Raw genomic sequence first — 18,708 nt, 5'->3', positions numbered from 1 at the left:
GTTGCCTGGCTTTATATATCTTCTTTAAAGACTATTTGTTCAAGCCTTTTGTCATTATAAACATTTTTTTTTTGATCCTGAGTTGCAGAAATTTTATCCATATTTTGGGAATTAACCTTTCATCAGGTATGTGGTTTGGAAATATTTTATTCCACTCTGCAGATCGCCTTTTCATTCTGTTAATTACTTACTTTGCTCTTGTGCCTTCACATGAACTATACCATGGAATAATCAATTAGTAGGGAGAGTTTCTCTTTGTAGAAGTATCCTAACACATAAATTCATACAGAATATAGGTGAAACATCACCACTTTTTCAAACCGATTAATGATCTAGATATTGAGCATCAACAGTGCCAACAGAAAAGAGATAGCTGACACTATATGCCTCCTCATAGAAGAATTTGATACCAGGAATCCGGTTGTTTTGCCAAAAAATTTGAGCTTCAACATGATTAAACTATAGATTCAAATAATAATTTACAGAACATACAGAAAACAAGGGAATGTTTTAAATAATGTATCTGCAAAATCCAATCTATGGGAAACTTTAGGTACAAACAATCAAATTGATTTAACAAAGACATTACAAAGAATAAAAGAGGAGGGGATACCTTTGAAATAAAAGATACAAGTCAACTAATTGCAATATGTAACTAATTTGGATTCTGACTTGAGTGAACATTGCACAAAAAGATATTGAAATTATTGGAGATAATTTCAAGATATTATTGAAATTATTGGAAATTTGCACATTGAATGAATATTTACTGGTATTAAGATAATTTTATTTTTTTCTTTAAATGTGTTGGATTTTAGATTCTTAAAAAGTCCTTGCATTTTAGAGATATGTACTAAAGTATGTATTGATGGAATAATATGATTCCTATGATTTTCTTCAAAATATGGGAGGAAAGAATAGATGGGTTTAGAGATGAAACCAGATTGGTATTGGTTGATAGCTAGCAAAGCTGGGTGATGGGTTCATCTAATTCATTAGTAAATGTTTGGAATTTTCCATAGTAATATAATGTTCCCAAGTTTAAGCATATACCAAAATATATATTGTGTTTGTTTCACTACTCATGAGGCTAAAATGAAAAGGATTGACAATACTTACATTGAGAAGAAATGAAGGCATTGCAAATTGTATATATTTCTGATGGGCATATATAATCATATACTGCTTTGGAAAGCTATTTGGCAGGTTTTTTCCTCTTGTTTTAAAATTAATTTTATTGAGACAAATTTATCTACAATAAAATACACATATTTTAAGTGTACAGTAGAATAAATTTTTTTGTTTTGGTTTTGGTACTGGGGATTGTACCAAAGCGTACTTTATCAATGAGCTACATCCCCAGTCCTTTTTATTTTAATTTTTATTGTGCAGGGTCTTGCTAAGTTGCTGAGGCTGCCCTCAAATTTGCTATCCTCCTGCCTCAGTCTCCTGAGTTGTTGGGATTATAGGTGTGTAGCAGTACATCCAGCTGGGATGAGTTTTGATGCATGTATGCAACCTCAAGAATGTATTTGGGGGCTGGGGATGTGGCTCAAGTGGTAGCGCGCTTGCCTGGCATGCGTGCGGCCCGGGTTCGATCCTCAGCACCACATACAAACAAAGATGTTGTGTCTGCCGATAACTAAAAAATAAATATAAAAAAATATAAAAAAAAAGAATGTATTTGGCAGTTTTTTTATAATGTCAACATGTACTTATGACTCAGACATGCCACTTCTAGATGTTTACTCAAGACATATCATATGTCTTTAAATAACATATGTCTTTAATTAGATTTTTGTTGATTATTTCTTTGCAGTGCTAGGGATCAAATCCAGGGTCTCATTCTTGCCAGGCAAGTGCTCTACCACTGAGTTACCTCTCTAGTCCTATCTTTCAGTAGATTTTAACAAGAACGTCTATAGCCAGGCTGGCCTTGATTTTCTGTTCTAAAGTAAAATTTCCCTTTCCACACACAACACTGTTCTGATGTCTCATATCTCCCTGTCCATATCAGTGTAAATGCTATTATTTTAAGAGCCATCACAGTAATCATTTTCTCCAGATAAATTTCAAATCCTACATTCTAAACCCACCCCATATAGGCTGGGTGTCCCTTCTGTGGGTCTCATGACACACCGGACATACCTTCTTTTATCATTTTGCCACATTGTTGGGAAATGATGTCCCCCACTGGACAATGAACTTTCTGAGCATGGGATGGAGTCTTACTCATTTTGTATATTGGCTGCAAACAAACAATCAATGGCTTCATTTGTCTTTTTTTTTTAATATTTTTTTAGTTGTTGATGGACATTTATTTTATTTATTTGTATGTGGTGCTGAGAATTGAACCCAGTGCCTCACGGATGCTAGGCAAGCACTCTACCACTGAGCCTCAACCCCAGCCCTGGCTTCATTTGTCTTTTAATTTCCATTCTTTTTTACTCACTGATCCCGGTGGACCAAACAAGATGATTTATAACTTGTGACTGAAGGACAGATGTGGAAAACAGTCCCATTTGAAAGGTGATTTCAAAGTTAATTATCAGAGAATCAGATTCTTCGACTTGGGAACTCAATTACAGATCATCTAATTCAATCATCCAATCCACTATTGGAGACTCTTTAACATTTCTATAAGTTGTGGGGTTATAGACTCCTTCAAGTAGGGTATAATGGAGACTTTTCAATTCTCTGGAGGCTTTTCCTTTTCTACTCTCTCCTGGTTCAGGATATAAAAATAATGAAACAGGAAGTTATTTGTATTAGAACATACATGTGTTTATGTACAGATGAACACACAAAACATACACTGTAAGTTTAAATCTGTAAGTTGATTAAGATGATGAATGGCAGGCCATTACCCAAAATGTTAAGTATAAGTTGGGGACTGAGGCAGTGCCCAGAGAGAAAATTATTTGTAATTTGAAATTAAAAATATATGTTAAAGCATGGTACTCAGAGAAAAAAGCACACGGATTGGTTGACTCCATAGATGAATGGTGGGGTACAAGAAGCCACCCTGCCAAGGAGCTGACAGCTGGAAGGAAGGAGCAGTCTGGGTACCAGTCTTGCTCTGTGTCCATAAGAAGGGACTATAAACCTTGGATCAGCCATATCGCACTGGAGCAGCTTTAAGTGCCACATTGGCGTGGTGAGGTTCTGGGGTCTATTACAAAGAAAAGTACTAAGATGTTAAAAAATGGAGAATTACTTTGTCCAGAAGTAATTCAGTCCATCAGAGTATAGCCATTTTGGTGGATTTTCCCTAAGATCAGTTGAAATCTGCCTTTTTGTGACTTATTGATCCTACCTCTAAGCCAGGATCACATAGAAAAAGCCCAAATCATCTGCCACACCATGACTTTTGAATATTCCAAAGCAGCTTGCATGTGTGATCAGAAGTCACTGAACTTGTAACATCAGTGCTTAGCTCAGGGTGGCCCATAGTACCACCTCATAAATGAGAGTAGTTATTTATTGCATTATCACACTGCCTTTGAGGCATTTCCTTCTTCATAACCAAAGCTGTTTCAGGGAAGTGGTTCAGTTGTTACAAAAAGGAGATTCCCATTTAATCATAGCAACAACTTGATGTGTAAGTGTTAGACACCAGGGTATTGGACTTCTGCAGATATCCTTCCCTCATCCTCCACTACCTCTGCCCTACTGTTGTCTTTATTTATTTATTTATTTATTTATTTATTTATTTATGGTACTGGAGATTGAACCCAACTGAGCTACATCCCCAGCCCTTAAAATGTTGTTTGTTTTTTTAAAATTTAATTTTGAGACAGCGTCTCATTAAGCTGAAGGCATTTCTAAGTTGTTGAGGCTGACCTCAAACTTGCTATCCTTGCCTCAACCTTACTGGGATTCCAGGTGTGTGCTACCACAACCTGCTTGCCTTATTGTTATTAAGTAGCAAATCATCCTTGAAGATCTGGCTCAAGTTATTCTCTGAATTTCTTTCCCACCTATAAGAACTAACCACTTCATTTCTTCCATTGAAGTAGGACTGAATGCTGGGCTGAGGATACAGCTCAATGGTAGAGCACTTGCTCAGCATTATAAGGTCCTGGGCTTGATCCCCAGCGCTGAAAAATAAAAAGAAGGGGTTGCATACTGTCTATACTTTCATGAGATCTATTCCCCTCCCCCACACTATTTAGAATGCTGAACTTCTCTTGGTATTTCTAGTGTCAAGCAGAGTGCCTGGAACACAGCATATGATCAATATTATTGAAGAAATGTAGCTTTTGGGAGTATTAGGTTATATAATTTTTAGAGCTGGATGGGGACTTTAAAGATTTTTCCATGCCCCACTCCTCCATTTCAGTGGTTCTCAACTTTGACTTTGTATTGGAAAGTATTGGATTTTTTTTTAAATGGGAGCAACCAACAGAGCATCTGATTTATAAAAAAGATGCAACAAACTTTTAAAAAAATATTTATTTTTTTTGTTGTAGTTGGACACAATACCTTTATTTTATTTATTTATTTTTATGTGGTGTTGAGGATAGAACCCAGGACCTTGCACATACTAGGTGAGTGCTCTATTGCTGAGCCCCAGACCCAGCCTCAGCCTCAAGATGCAACAAAATTTTAAGTGAGAGAAAATATTTTTAAAACAGCATCAATAGTCAGGTGTGATTACAGGCACACACTTGTAATCCCACCTAGTCAGGAAAATAGTAGTAGGATCCAGAGTTCAAGGCCACCCTGGTCAACTAAGTAAGATTTCATTTTTTAAGAAAAGGGAGAGCATATTCAGCTATATTCAGTTCATAATAGCACAAATGAGTGAACAGAATAATAATTCGGGCTACATAACATGTTTTTTTTTTTTTTTTTAAAGAGAGAGTGAGAGAGAGAATTTTTTTAATATTTATTTTTTAGTTCTCGGCGGACACAACATCTTTGTTTGTATGTGGTGCTGAGGATCGAACCCGGGCCGCACGCATGCCAGGCGAGCAGGCTACCGCTTGAGCCACATCCCCAGCCCTACATAACATGTTTAATGAACTGGCAACAGAGAAAGTTGGTCAAAGGAAGGTGGAAGAACTTAGTCTTATAAGAATTAGAACTGAAGGGGGCTCCATAATCATTAGGCATCATTCAATGTGCCTAGGTTTAGAAATATACAAGATACTCCAAGTATCTTTCAGTCCTGATCAACCATGGCCATGATATAACACTTGTGCAAGTTACTCTCTGCACTAAGCAGTCATCTGCACAGGTGCTTGTGAGTGCATGGGAATCATTCCAATCTCAGATCCTTGGTGATTTTCAGAGTCATTAGACACTTCTTCCTCAATTTCTCAATTTTGGGCATTACCCAATCAGTTACATAAGGATACACTTGGCATATAGACAGTCAAGTGTATCATTGACTAAGTCCAGTTTGGCTTGAACAGAAAAGTTGATTAAGTTAGTGTCAAATGATAAGTGATAAAGTGGACCCGGTTGTGCATGATATTGGAAGAATAAGCAGGAAGGGTGTTGGGAGATTTCTCTTTCCTTTAGCATGCTGGGCTTTCTTTTCTTGTAGGTTTTAATCTACCTTTCTCTTTAAGCCTCTAAGACAAAGCAGTCCCTGCAAGGTCACATGTGTCCTTGCTTTCTTTTGTTTCTCCATACTCATATCACACACTTGTTTCTTTTGGCAGTGTTGGGGATTTTTATTTTTGTTTCTTTGGAGCTCTACCATGGAGTTACACCCTAGTATTAGGGAATTTTAAAAAGTTCTGAGGCCTGTGTCTCTCCCACAAAGATTCTGATATAGTTGGCCTGGAGTGTGGTCTGTGTGAAAAGATTTTAAATATGTTAGGTTGCTGATTCCAGTGTGCAACTAAAGTAGCAAAACTACTTCATTTCCTTTCTGTGAATGAAGACGCTGACTTTCAGAGAGCTCACCTTTCCTGTTGCTATGCATGGGAAGAAAGGGGTGGAAGAAATGACCAAAGACCTCAAGGCACCACCTCTCTTTCTTGGGTACTGAGGAGCAGCCCCCAGTTCATAGGTGTGGGGACAAGTGCATGGAGTACTGCATACATGGCATATATTAAGGGTGTCTGAGTGGCAGGCCACTCCCCTCAGTCTAGGCAGGGCACCTCTCTTTCTTGGGCACTGAGGAGCAGCCCCCAGTTCATAGGTGTGGGGACAAGGGCATGGAGTACTGCATACATGGCATATATTAAGGATGTCTGAGTGGCAGGCCACTCCCCTCAGTCTAGGCAGGAGCGGCAGGCTTACCCCTTAGGCACAGCCCTGGGCGTGAGGCCATGTGTTGCAGTCCCTGCGCTTACTCCATGGCCCATTTCTGTATTGGTCGCTGCAGGGACAATTAGTAGACATTGCATTGGTGGCTGCCTGTAATCTGCTTAGCTACTTCCTAAGTATATGTACATGGTAAGTGCACAATAAAGTCAAACCTGCTTCTTGCTTGGTCTCCAGAGGTCTAGCGACTGTGCAGCCACACTTTCCTCTACCCTGTTCCGTGGACCTCCTTGCTGGATGAGAGAGAGACCATGCACATAAGCACTGTGAAACCTTCTCATCTTCCAATTTTAATACAAATATTTAAAAAGAGCCATTATAATTCTATATATAAAATATCACCAAATTGTGTGTGTGTGTGTGTAAAAACAATATCATATTCTTCTTTGTCATTTTATTAAAGGAAAGAATCTTACTTTTTATGATATTCTATTTTCCCCTTTGGGACTTAATAAAAATTATATATATATATATATATATATATTTTTTTTTTTTTTCGGTTGGTACCGGGGATTGAACTCAGGGGCACTTGAGCACTGAGCCACATCCCAAGCCAATTTTTTGTGTTTTATTTTGAGACAAGGTCTCACTGAGTTGCTTAGCACCTCACCATTGCTGAGGTTGGCTTTGAATTTGCAATCCTCCTGTCTCAGCCTCCCAAGCCAGTGGGATTACAGGCATGTGCCATTGCACCTGGCTAATAATTTCATTTTTAATGAAAACAAAGTACCATCTGCAAACATTTTTGATTTAAGAATGAATTGACCTTTATATGTCCAGAATATTTACTAGCAACCTAGAATACCAGCAGTTTGTTTTGTCCTAGGTGAGGGGGACTTGTGACATACTATCCAAATATTTCTCTAGAACCCCCAAAGCCTAACTGAGCATGCCTAATGTTTACCACTCTTCTAGATACTTAATAACTATCAGGTTGACCCATTTGCTGAAAGTAGAAGGAGCATGATTATCTATTGCTGGTTATCTATTGCTGTATGATGATTATTCCAAAACCTAGCAGCTCAAAACAGCAAGTATTTTAATATATCTTATGATTTTGAGGGGCAAGCTGGGCTTACATAGGTTGTTAGAGTCTATAAACAAGTCAAAATAACACCTGGCATTTTGCCAGGGGAATGTTAGAGTTTGTAAACAAGTCTGGATGGTGCCTGGCAAAATGCCAGAGGGAGTGGTTTGAGAAGTAACAAAAGCGAGCCATTAAGTGTGGAGATTCCTGATTGGTTGACTGATGTATCTAGTTTATGCTAATTAGATAAGCTGTGTGGAATGTATAAATACTGCTCCTGTCCTGCAATAAAGGGCTCCTACTCCTGCTGTATCAACGTATACAAATTAGTCACACACACACACACACACACACACACACACACACACACACCGTTATATTGCTGCAGCCATACTCCGGCAATAGGTGATTCCTCAGTGCCAAGAGACATCACTTGAGGCGACTTAGCAGTAATCAGATGGAAGTTTGGCTTTCTCTTAGAGGGCCTAATACAGCTTCATTCACATCTGGCCCCTGTACAGGCCAAGATTAGTGGCAAATGCAAACAGACATGGTACCAACATATGATCTTTCTGGCATGCTGGCCTTCGGGTTTTAGGACTTTTGTCTTCTTCATTTAAAAATATATGATATAGTTTGTCAATTTCTTCTTGTTTTTTAAAAATTGTGTGGTAAAATATACATTTCATAAAATTTACTATTTCAACCACTTTTATGTTTCAGTTCAGTGGCAATAATTACATCATGCAATCATCTATTTCAAAACCTTTTCATTATTTAAATAGAAATCCTGTAACCATTAAGAAATTACTCCCCATTTTCCCCTCCTCAGCTCTTGTTACCTCTAATCTCCTTTACGCCTCCATGATTTCACCCATCGTAGGTGGCCTCATATAAGTGGAACTATAAAATCTTCATCCTTTTGTGTCTGGCTTATCCCATCTAGCAAAATGTCATCAAGGTTTATCCATGTTGTAGCATGTATCAGGACTTAATTTCTTTTTGTGGTTGAATAATATTCCATTATATGTATCTGTTATATTTTGTTTATTCACTCATCTTTTGATGAACACTTTGGTGTTTCCACTTTTTGGCTATTAGAGATAATGTTGCCCTGCTGTCATTACTCTGAGTGTATATACCTAGGAGTAGAATTGTTGGTAATTCTAGGTTTAGCTTTTTTAAGAAACCCAAAAATGTTTTTCATAATGGCTGTATTATTTTACATTCCCACCAGCAATACGTGTTTCCCTACTGATTCATAATGTCAAGTACCTTTTCATGTGCTTATTAGTATGATGCCTTCTTTAGAATTTAGAACCTTTTTCCTATTTCTTATTTGGGTTTTGTTGTTGTTGCAGTTGTATACATATTAAGCTGTATATTCAAATTTCCTACATGACAGTCCAGAGTTTTCAGAGAAAGGATTTCAGAAATTCAAGTGGAAATTGTAAGACTTCTTATGACTTTGCTTCTGAAGTCCCAGGACTTCACTCTGCCATATTCTATACAGGTAATGCAGCTCATGAGGTCAACCTAGATTCTAGAGAAGGAGTAATAAAAAATTTGTGGCCATTTTTAATCTATCAGAGTACTAATATTAAAATTAACAAAAACAATTCAGTTGCTTGAATAGCAATAACAGTAATAAGGAATACTGCTATAATTCTGGATTAACACAGCTTCTTTTAAGACTTTGCTGGCACATGCCTGTAATCCCAGTGACCCAGAAGGCTAAGGCAGGAGGAGGATTGCAAGTTCAAAGCCAGTGTCAGAAACTTATTGGAGCCCTAAGCAACTCAGCAAGACCCTGTCTCTAAATAAAAAATAAAAAGGGCTGGAGACGTGACTCAGTGGTTAAATGCCCCTGGATTCGAACCCTGATACCAAAAAAAATAAATAAATAAAAATTTAAAAAAGGCTTCACTATAGCATTTGTACACATTTTAGAGATCTTTAATTATGATGTAGAGATAAGCACAATTACGTAATTTTTAAGAATCACCCAAGCAATCTACTTTATAATAATGCGGTGAGGCAGAAGGACTAGTTTTTAATCTTGACTCTATCATTAACTGCCTGAATGCCTTCACTTGGGGATAAGCTAGGTGTCATCTAATTTCTCTCTGATACAATACTAAGAAGAATGAGGGTGGGGGGATAGGGAAGAATGAAGGAACTTTGGTTTCTGTTGAGGGGAGTGAGGGGAGGGGGGAGTTGTGGGGATGGGAAGGACAATAAAAAGACATTATTTCCCTATATACATGTATGATTACACTATGGAGTGACCCTAAACCATGTACAACCAGAGGAATGAGAAGTTGTGTTCCATTTGTGTGCTGTATGTCAAAATGCATTCTATAGTAAAATAAATTAATTAATTTAAAAAATAATGATAATTGATCATTAAGGTAGGTAAGAAGAAAAGAGCTAAACTTTTAATCAAATTCTTAAGGACTGAATTTGGGCTAGAGTGTCTGTTTACAATAAATGGGACCCCCAGGAATTTCAAGCTCTTATCTACCAGGTGATCACCAGATAGATCTAGGAAAAAGTAGGAGACAGTTGAGAGCCTTCTTTGGGGACTCAGGCCTACAGGTAATGACCCTCCTGTGCTGTGCTAAAGGTAAAAAATTCACTCATTCCCTTTTTTCCTTGAGTAGGTTTGTTATTTTTGGAATTAATTCATTTAGTTGCCTTCTGTCCTCAGATCTCTGATGGGTTCAAGAAAAATAGTGATTTTTGTAGATAACCTGACTTTCAGAAAGTGTACAAATTATAAGTAGATCTCAAAGAGATTTACTGAGTGATAAAAGCTGATCCTGTATGATTATATGTACATATAGTCTCAGAATAATTATAAAGATAAGAACAAGTTGTTAGGATTGGAGTGATGTTCTCTTGAAGTTTTCCAGATTAAAGCAGAAGTAGAACTCTAAATAGTATTTTATATGCCCTCTTCAGATGAAAATTTTGAAATATTCAAAAAAGTGTGTATATATATACACAAAACTCAGAGCCTTGCACATGTTAGGCAAGCCCTCTACCACTGAGCTGTGTCTCTGGTCCTGCATCAAAATATTTTGTACATATTTTTTTGTTCTCTAATGTGAGTTTTTATTTGGAAAGTATTTCTACATGTGGACTTAATACATCAAAGCTTACACATAGTTTATATTTTGATAATATTAAGTTGTTTTTCAAACAGTTTGTACCAGTTAAATTCTTACTAACATTGTATAACTGGCACCAAAAACCTTAGCCTAACTAAAAAAGCTGAGACTACTAACTCTACAGAAAAATATAAAGTAGTTCTATATCCAGTTGGATGCATTGAAAGACATTTTCTACACAAGAGCCTATTTGCCATTTCAAAAGAGCATTTCATAGGGAAGTAAACACTGATCTTCAGTGGTTCTTTCAGTCTAGTATTTACAGCTGAAGTTGTTTGCTTTCAAATGCAATTCACCAAAATTAATGCTTAACAACAGGAACAGCATTTCTGGTTTCCATTAGCTTGTACATTAGTGACTGATGATTGGCTCTGATGACTGACGTCTTGGGCAAAGAACGTGCTTAACTTTTGGCATTAAAGGAAAAGTGATTAAATGGCATTCTATAGCTTCTTGGTTAAAAAATGAAAAACATCAGACAACATTTGCTTCGATTCACATCCTGGTTATTTTAAATTCTTGCATCTCATGCACAATTTTTTTTTCATTCAATGAATTCATATATAAGTTCCTACAACATGTATGTATGTCCTGCTTGGTAGTAAGAGGATTTTAAAAAATTAGGTGTCTATAAATATCTATAAATATTTATAAATATCAATATCTATCTATCTATCTATCTGCACCTGCTCATCTATTCATCATCCATTCACCTATTCAACCAAACACTTATTCATTTAATAAATATTTGTCTTTAACATCCACTCTGTTATAGGCATGCTGTGGACACTTGAAGTTGAATAAAAGATGGTCCCTGTTCTCAATTCAATACTATCTAGTGGGACACTGCCGCAGTCCGGCTGCAGCAGAATAATCAGGGGGGGTGACGAACAACTTGTGTACGTTGATACAGCAGGAGTAGGAGCCGTTTATTGCAGGACAGGAGCAGTATTTATACATTCCACACAGCTTATCTAATTAACATAAACTAGATACATCAGTCAACCAATCAGGAATCTCCACACTTAATGGCTCGCTTTTGTTACTTCTCAAACCACTCCCTCTGGCATTTTGCCAGGCACCATCCAGACTTGTTTAGAACTCTAACATTCCCCTGGCAAAATGCCAGGTGTTATTTTGACTTGTTTACAGACTCTAACAGGACACAAACATGCTCAGATCCTACTGGGGAATTAGTAGACTTTCCAGGGGAGGTGGTGTTATAGATGTTTGAAGGTATATAGGATGTTGACCAAGAATCTTTGCTTGGTCAAAATTTAGTTAGGCTTCTGAAGTTTCTCCTAGGCCCATGTGTGCACCTCCTTGTAAAATTCAGTTTTAGGGAAAGAACTCTGCTAAGGCAGTTTAGCCAGAATGCCCTATCCTCAGTATCTGACCATCCTTGACATCTGCTCAGATTTCTCATCCTCCATCATCTCCCAGGTGATGTCCCATCATTCTGGTGGGTTCTCAGCAAGAATCTTGTTAGGTGATTTCACCAAAATTGCCCTTACCCCTGAGATTTCCTATTAGTAATTTTATACTCACTGACCCCCTACATTGTTCCTTAATTATAAATTTTCTCTTGTTTATGATGTATTCATGGTTGAGCCCAATCTCTCTCCCATTGCAAGGTCCTGTTGCAATGGTTCCTGCACATAAAATGATGAACATAAATAAAGTCTTTCTTACCATGCTTTAACATTTAAAAATTGTTTCTTTTAATAGTCAATGGATGCCGCAGTCTGGCTGGGCACAATTCACCAGCCACTTGTCAAGCAGAAACAAACTTTATTTTTAGAACACACACTTCACCACACAGCTCTTCAGGATTTCCCTCAGAGCCCAACTGCCCCACCAGCTTCTGGTGAGCCTCTGGCAACCCCCCACTCCTCCCATTTTGAGGCCGGTTGGCTGGGTCACTTGGGCGGAGCCAAAAGAGTCCCCCAATGAGCAGCTCCGTGGTCTGAAAGGGCGGGAAAACAGCCCAATGAGCATCACTGCAGAGGAGCCAATCAGCTGGCAGCTGGAAGTTTGGTGGGGACGCTGTGAGCCAATCAGTTGGAAGTTTGCTGGGGCCCCTTCAGCTGTGGCTCTCAACAAATGGATGATCTAGGTTCTAAGAAGTTCATTCCAGACTGAGGGAGTATGCTTGGAAAAGGCACATGGGTGTAAAAGTGCATTGGAGAACAGGTTAGGGGATGGTGAATGATAATAGCATATGCTGAAATAGAACTTATTTTTAAAAATGGCTACAGTTAATAATGAGAAGGGGGGCATCCTTATGGTAAGGGTTGTTGCAAAAGGGTTGTGGAAAAGGCAGAAGTACTTAAATAAGACTTTGAAGACTGGGTAGGAGTTGACAAGCAGACTGCTGGTACAAAAAATACCAGAGGCAGAGAGAACAGCATGCACACAGTTCTGGAGTTGGCCAGGAGCCCAGTATTGTTAGGAGGCCAAAGGAATGAAACTGTGTGAGGGACAAGTAGTATCTAGCATTCTATCACATTTTTCTACTTAAAGACTTTTCACACAGGCTAGTTTCTCTGCCTAGAAATCCCTTTGCCAATAACAGAATGCTTTTGGTGGCCATTAACAGAAAACCGAAGTTGAAAAAACCAGAGGGTAACTCAGGCTTTGGTTCATAATGCCATCAGCGTTCTGTTTCACTGTGATTTTTCTGATTCTATCTTCTCCAGCAAGCTGGTTTTTCTCTTTGGTAGCAAGTTGGATGCTGCTGGCTTCCATGATGCAAGTCTTTATTTACATTCAAGAAGGAAAAAGTAACTCTTTCTCTCTGTTTCAACAGAATCCCTGAGTTTCACTCTGGTTGACCCAGCTTGGGTCACATGCCCATTCATGAACCAGTTACTATAACTTGTAAGATTGTCATGTGCTGAATTGCTGAGGTCATTCTGTCTTTGAACCAGTTGCCACAGCAGGGACACTTAGTTGGACTAATCAGGGCCAAATTCATGAGGTGAGAGCAGGCTGTTTACTAGGTAAACCTGTCGATATACTATGTATGTAAGGAATGTCTGGGCAAAGAGGGAGACAAAGGCAAATGCTATTGCACTGTTCCACTTTGTGCCAAGTTAACTTATTTTCTTTAATCCTCATCTTAGATGTCAGGTCTACAGAGAGACTTTCCCAGATCTCCCAATTTAGATTTAAAAAGTCCTGTTTTAGCTCATGGCACTGTATAGTTTTCCTTCATAATGCTTATCACCTTTATACACTTATTTTTAGGATTATTTGTTAAATGTCTGGTTCCTGCACTAGACACTAAACTATGTGAGAGCAGAGTCCATCACATTTCCTTGCTGGCATGTCATATGCATGCTATAAACATGTGGGAATGAATAAGTGGATTTGTCTTGAACCCACTCATTCAATAATAAGAATTCTAGGCTTGGGATGTAGCTTAGTGGTACAAGCTACATCAAACACAAGGGTTTGATTCTCCAGTACCCCTTCCCCCCCCAAAAAAAAAAAACCAATAAGTTAGCCGGTTGCGGTGCTACATGCCTGCAATCGCTGGTGATTAAGAGTCCGAGGCAAGAGGATTGCAAGTTTGAGGCCAGCCTGGGCAACTGAGGGAGATGTTGTCTCAACATAAAAAGGGCTGTACTTGACTTTAAGGTAAAATGTGCTTAGGTTCAATATCCAGTACACCCCTCCCCCCAAAAAAAGAGAGAATTCTTAACTTTGACTAGCTTCAAAACTGATGTGGTACTGGGGAGGCAGGAGATAAAAAAAGGAATACTAAGCTTGAGGCTATGTTATAATATGACCCCAAACTGGTAAATCCAACAAAAAGATACTCCAAGAATTACATGGATTAAGAGACTCACCATTTTTGTAAATGATACTGTCAAATGCCAGTTATGTGTAAAAAATCTTGTCATTTGTAATGATATTCATCCCTGCTCTCTTATTTCAAGGTTATATCTTAGAGCAGAGCAAATTTTAAATGCACTTCACAGACCAGGACTATCTTGCTCTTCTTCTAATAAATTACATGTACCAGAAATGCAACATCATGGAACCGAGGCAATAAAGAGGTTTTTATCTGGGCTAAAGAAATTATCATCAACTGACGGAACTCATGTCATTCAAAATTCACATTTTGACTCCTGATTGTTTGAAATTTTATTTTCATATTGATTTTGGTTCAGTTTTCAAATAAATGAGTTCAGGAAAAATCAGGTTTCAACATTTCAAAATATTCATGCCACTAAAATGTAGGTCTACTCCATCTCATCAAACCTCAGTATTCTAGTTAAAGATGCTTGGAGAATCCATTTATAGAACATCAATTAAAATAGTTGAATTATTTTGTCAGCTTTAATATAATTTCTTCTTTTTTTCCAGAGGGAAAAACTCTCATTATTTCATTGGTCCCAGATAGACAAAGAAGTGTTTGCTGAGCACTATTTATTTATTATCACTTTTTAACATAGACATATTTTTTGTGCTATTGTACAAGACAAATCATTTTTTCAATTTTTATTAGAATATGTAAAATATTTTTATTTACTTTGATCTCATATTAGAGTCTTTTATCTCTTATATCATTTTGTATTTACAGAGACTGAAAACTTTAATTTAGTAGTAGTGCTATAGAAATTCAAGATTTGAGTGATATTTGCTTTATCGGGAGTCTGTTATCAGCATTTGATTTGGAAGATGTGGGCTAATCTATTAAATGCAATAATTTCACCCTGTTAGGCAATCTTTGACCATAACTACTTATTTGAGAAAATAATGAATACAAAGGGCTCCTTTCTCCTCTTGCCCTTAACCATTATTTGTCCTTAGTCTTGGTTAAAATTTATAAGGGTCCCATTATTTGAAAAAATAAAGACAATATGTGCATTTAAAAAAAAATCCTAGGACCTTACTTTATGAAAGGCTTCCCCCCCCCCCCCAAGACATAGGTAAAGCAAGGAGGTAGATTTTTGTGTATTTTAAGAATAGTTTGGCTTTTTGTGTGGTGGTGGGCATCACATTTATACCTCAATTTTATTTTTTTTCCATAAAACACTACAGATATATTTGAAATCATATCCTTCAGAAAACCAAAGCAAGAAATTCATGTTTCCTGAAAATGTTTTATTTTTGAGATGCTTGTGGCTGTTTCCCAATGCAAGTTCTCTAAATTCTCTAAATTCTGCCTTAGTATTTCTGGTGACCACACCCTGAAGTCATGTGTCCACCATTAGTATACAGAAAGATATTTGTCAGTTTGAAGGTTCCAAGGATTTGGGGAGTTGTATTCCAGGAAATGGGAACAGGACCAGACACATTTCACAATATTACTTCAGATAACTGCCTAATATCCATCCATCCCTTCTTTCCTTCTTTCCTTCCTTCCTTTCTTTTTCTTTTTTTGTTATGGTACTGAGGATTGAACCCCGGGTACTCTACTACTGAGGTACATCCCTAGCACCCCCACCCTTTTTTTGAGACAGGGTCTTACTAAGTTGCCCAGGCTGGCCAAGAACTTGTGACTTCTTGCCTTTGCCCTGGAGTAGCTAGGTTTATAGGAGTGCACCACCATACCTGGATTACTGCCCAATATTTCTGTGCCTCTGTTTTTCCATCCATAAAATGTGTTTTAGTAGGTACTCAATGTTTGTTGAATGAGTGAGGGAATGGCTGAATGAATAATAACCAATACTTACTGAGCGCTAACCATGTACTCGACATTTAAGTTCATTTTCTCATTTAAGCCCTATGAAGCAGATGTTGTTATTAACTGTAATTTTAAAAGGAGAAACTTAAGTTTAATTAACTTGCCCCACATCATCAGCTAGCAATGTGTGACATTTTAATCCAAGCTTTCTAACCTGTGCCATGTTCTTAAACATGCCATGTCTAAGTTCCCCCCTGGCTTCCAGAAGAGAAAGTCAGCTAAAGGCAACTGGCAATATTCCAACAGTCTTTTGCCTGGTGAACTTGAGTCTGTGCCTTGTATAGTCACATCACGTGGAAAAGGAACTCAACAGGGCTGGAATCTCTCACCATGTGATCTCTAATCTTGGATGACAAAACTCTTATCTTTTGTGTATTGAAGAGTACATAACTAAGGTCCTTCTAAACCAAAGAGATAGAGTAATTGACCTCAAAGTATGTACTACCCTTTGACCCCTTTGGGGGTAAACGAGGGGCATGGAGCTAAGAATTACTGCTCTTGTTCAGAAATCTAACATTCTCAAAGAGAAATTTGAATCCTGTGAAACAAATGGCCAATGGATGCTGCAGAGTGAGATGTCCATGCTCCACTGCTGTTAACTGAGGCCACAGATGGTATTATTATTAATATTTAGAATGTATATGCATGGACATTGAGATTGAGTTTATGTAACTCTGAAAAACTTTATTTCATTTAGCAAACAGCCAGTGCCACATAGTGACTTGGCTATGCGGCATTTGAAATGAGATTTTGGGGTTTTTTCTATGGTTTAGAAATGTTCCATATTTTGGAATAATACTTATTATATAGGGAACACATTCTAAGACATAAACGGAACATTTTTATAAAGTTGCAGAGTGACTCCAGTAACTCTGTGTCAAGGCTCACTTGTACGTCTCCAAAATGGAGCTGCGGCTATATGTGTGAAAAGCCAAGGGAAACTCCCAACCTATGGGTCCCATGTGAGAAGCAGTACAACTGAGTCAGAATGTATCTTCACTAATCTACTTTTAAAATGCCTCTTTAAAAACACAGATTGGCCAAGAGGAGTAGAACAGAGAAGCTATCCCAAATGAGCAAAGAGGTTGAGATAGTTAGGGAGTAGAGAACTGGAAAGAAAACGGAGGAATTGCAATTTCTGAGTGTTTTCTTACCTAAGATCACCCATCTAAAAGTATTTAATGCATCATGAACTCTCACAAGTACTTATTGAAATACACAAGGTATTTTATGTCCTTTTGTCCCCTACCCTTCAAAACAACAACAACAGCAGCACAAATTGTATTAAGACAGGTGCAAGCCAGTAGGCAGCAAAAATATTCTTGTTAATTTGGAAGCCAACAATATATCATCTTACACAACAGAGTGCTGTTTTACTGGTTCTCTGAACATATCCTGTGATGTCTGAGTATTGGATAATATAGTACCTTTCTGGCTTAACTGTGCATTTCCTTGCTTCCTTTGGTGTCTGCCTGTCAAAATAAATATTCTAATGTTGATGTATATAAATATTAAAAAACTTAATGGTTAATAATGGAAAAATTAAAGATGCATTAAATATTTTTAGAACTCCAAGCAAAGCATACATAAGTTTTTAAGAATTTTCAATAGGGACCTCTAAAGTTTTTAGATTAGAGAGAAGTTTTTTTGTTTGTTTCCAATAGTGGGGATTGAATCCAGAGGCACTCTATTAAATGACCTACATCCTTAACCCTTTTTTTATTTATATTTTATCTTGAGACAGAGTCTTGCTTAAGTTGCCCAGGCTGGCCTCAAACCTGCAATTTTTCTGCTGTAGCCTCCCAAGTAGGTGGGATTATAGGCATGTGCCACCATACCTGGCTGAGAGATGTTTTAAGATGGATTATAGGCATGTGTCACCATACCTGGCTGAGAGATATGGAAAAATAGAGAGGATTAGCTCTGAAGAAATTTGTAAAACTATTAAAAAACAATTAATAGCATTAAATTGTTAACTCATTAAATTGAGTGCCATAAACGTGTACCAATGAACATTTATGGTGTCTTGGCAAATTACTTGTATTTACTAAGGAGTATTTTTCCTTGTGTAAAATATTTAAATAACTGTACTTTAACAATTTAAAATACATTTATAACATACATATTGAAGATACTATGTTCATGGAATCAAAATTTAAGACAATGTCTAAATGCTTAGTTATATGATGTTTATTAGGAAAAGTTGAAAAGATGATAATAAAATTGTGTGGTACACTTTAAGCCAATATTAATATTAATTCTTGTTCTCAAGAATGAGAACAAACAGAATTCTTCCTTATAATACCAGATAGGCAAAGATCATCTTTCTTCCTCTCTACTGGCTATCTTATTTCCTTGTTAAACTTAAAAGAAACTTTTTAAAGAATTTCAGGATATTGAAACATCTAGATTAATTGAACATTCTGAGTAACAACGAAAAAAAATTGTCACACATATGAAACTTTTATTTCTGAGTTACATTTCAAAGAAATATAATTATGATGATTTTAATATTAAGACTAAATCAA

At 37.3% G+C, this 18,708-nt stretch overlaps 1 pseudogene; it reads right to left on the bottom strand.

Moving 5' to 3' along the window:
• Positions 1–5,167: 5,167 nt before the first annotated feature.
• On the bottom strand, positions 5,168–5,641 carry LOC107136718 (annotated as a pseudogene).
• Between the last annotated feature and the right edge of the window lie 13,067 nt (positions 5,642–18,708).

Source organism: Marmota marmota, unplaced genomic scaffold, assembly GCF_001458135.2.
Source record: "Marmota marmota marmota unplaced genomic scaffold, marMar, whole genome shotgun sequence".
In the NCBI taxonomy this organism is placed as follows: domain Eukaryota; kingdom Metazoa; phylum Chordata; class Mammalia; order Rodentia; family Sciuridae; genus Marmota; species Marmota marmota.
The sequence above is the reverse complement of the archived record's forward strand: the minus strand, read 5'-3'. Positions and strand labels throughout refer to the sequence as shown.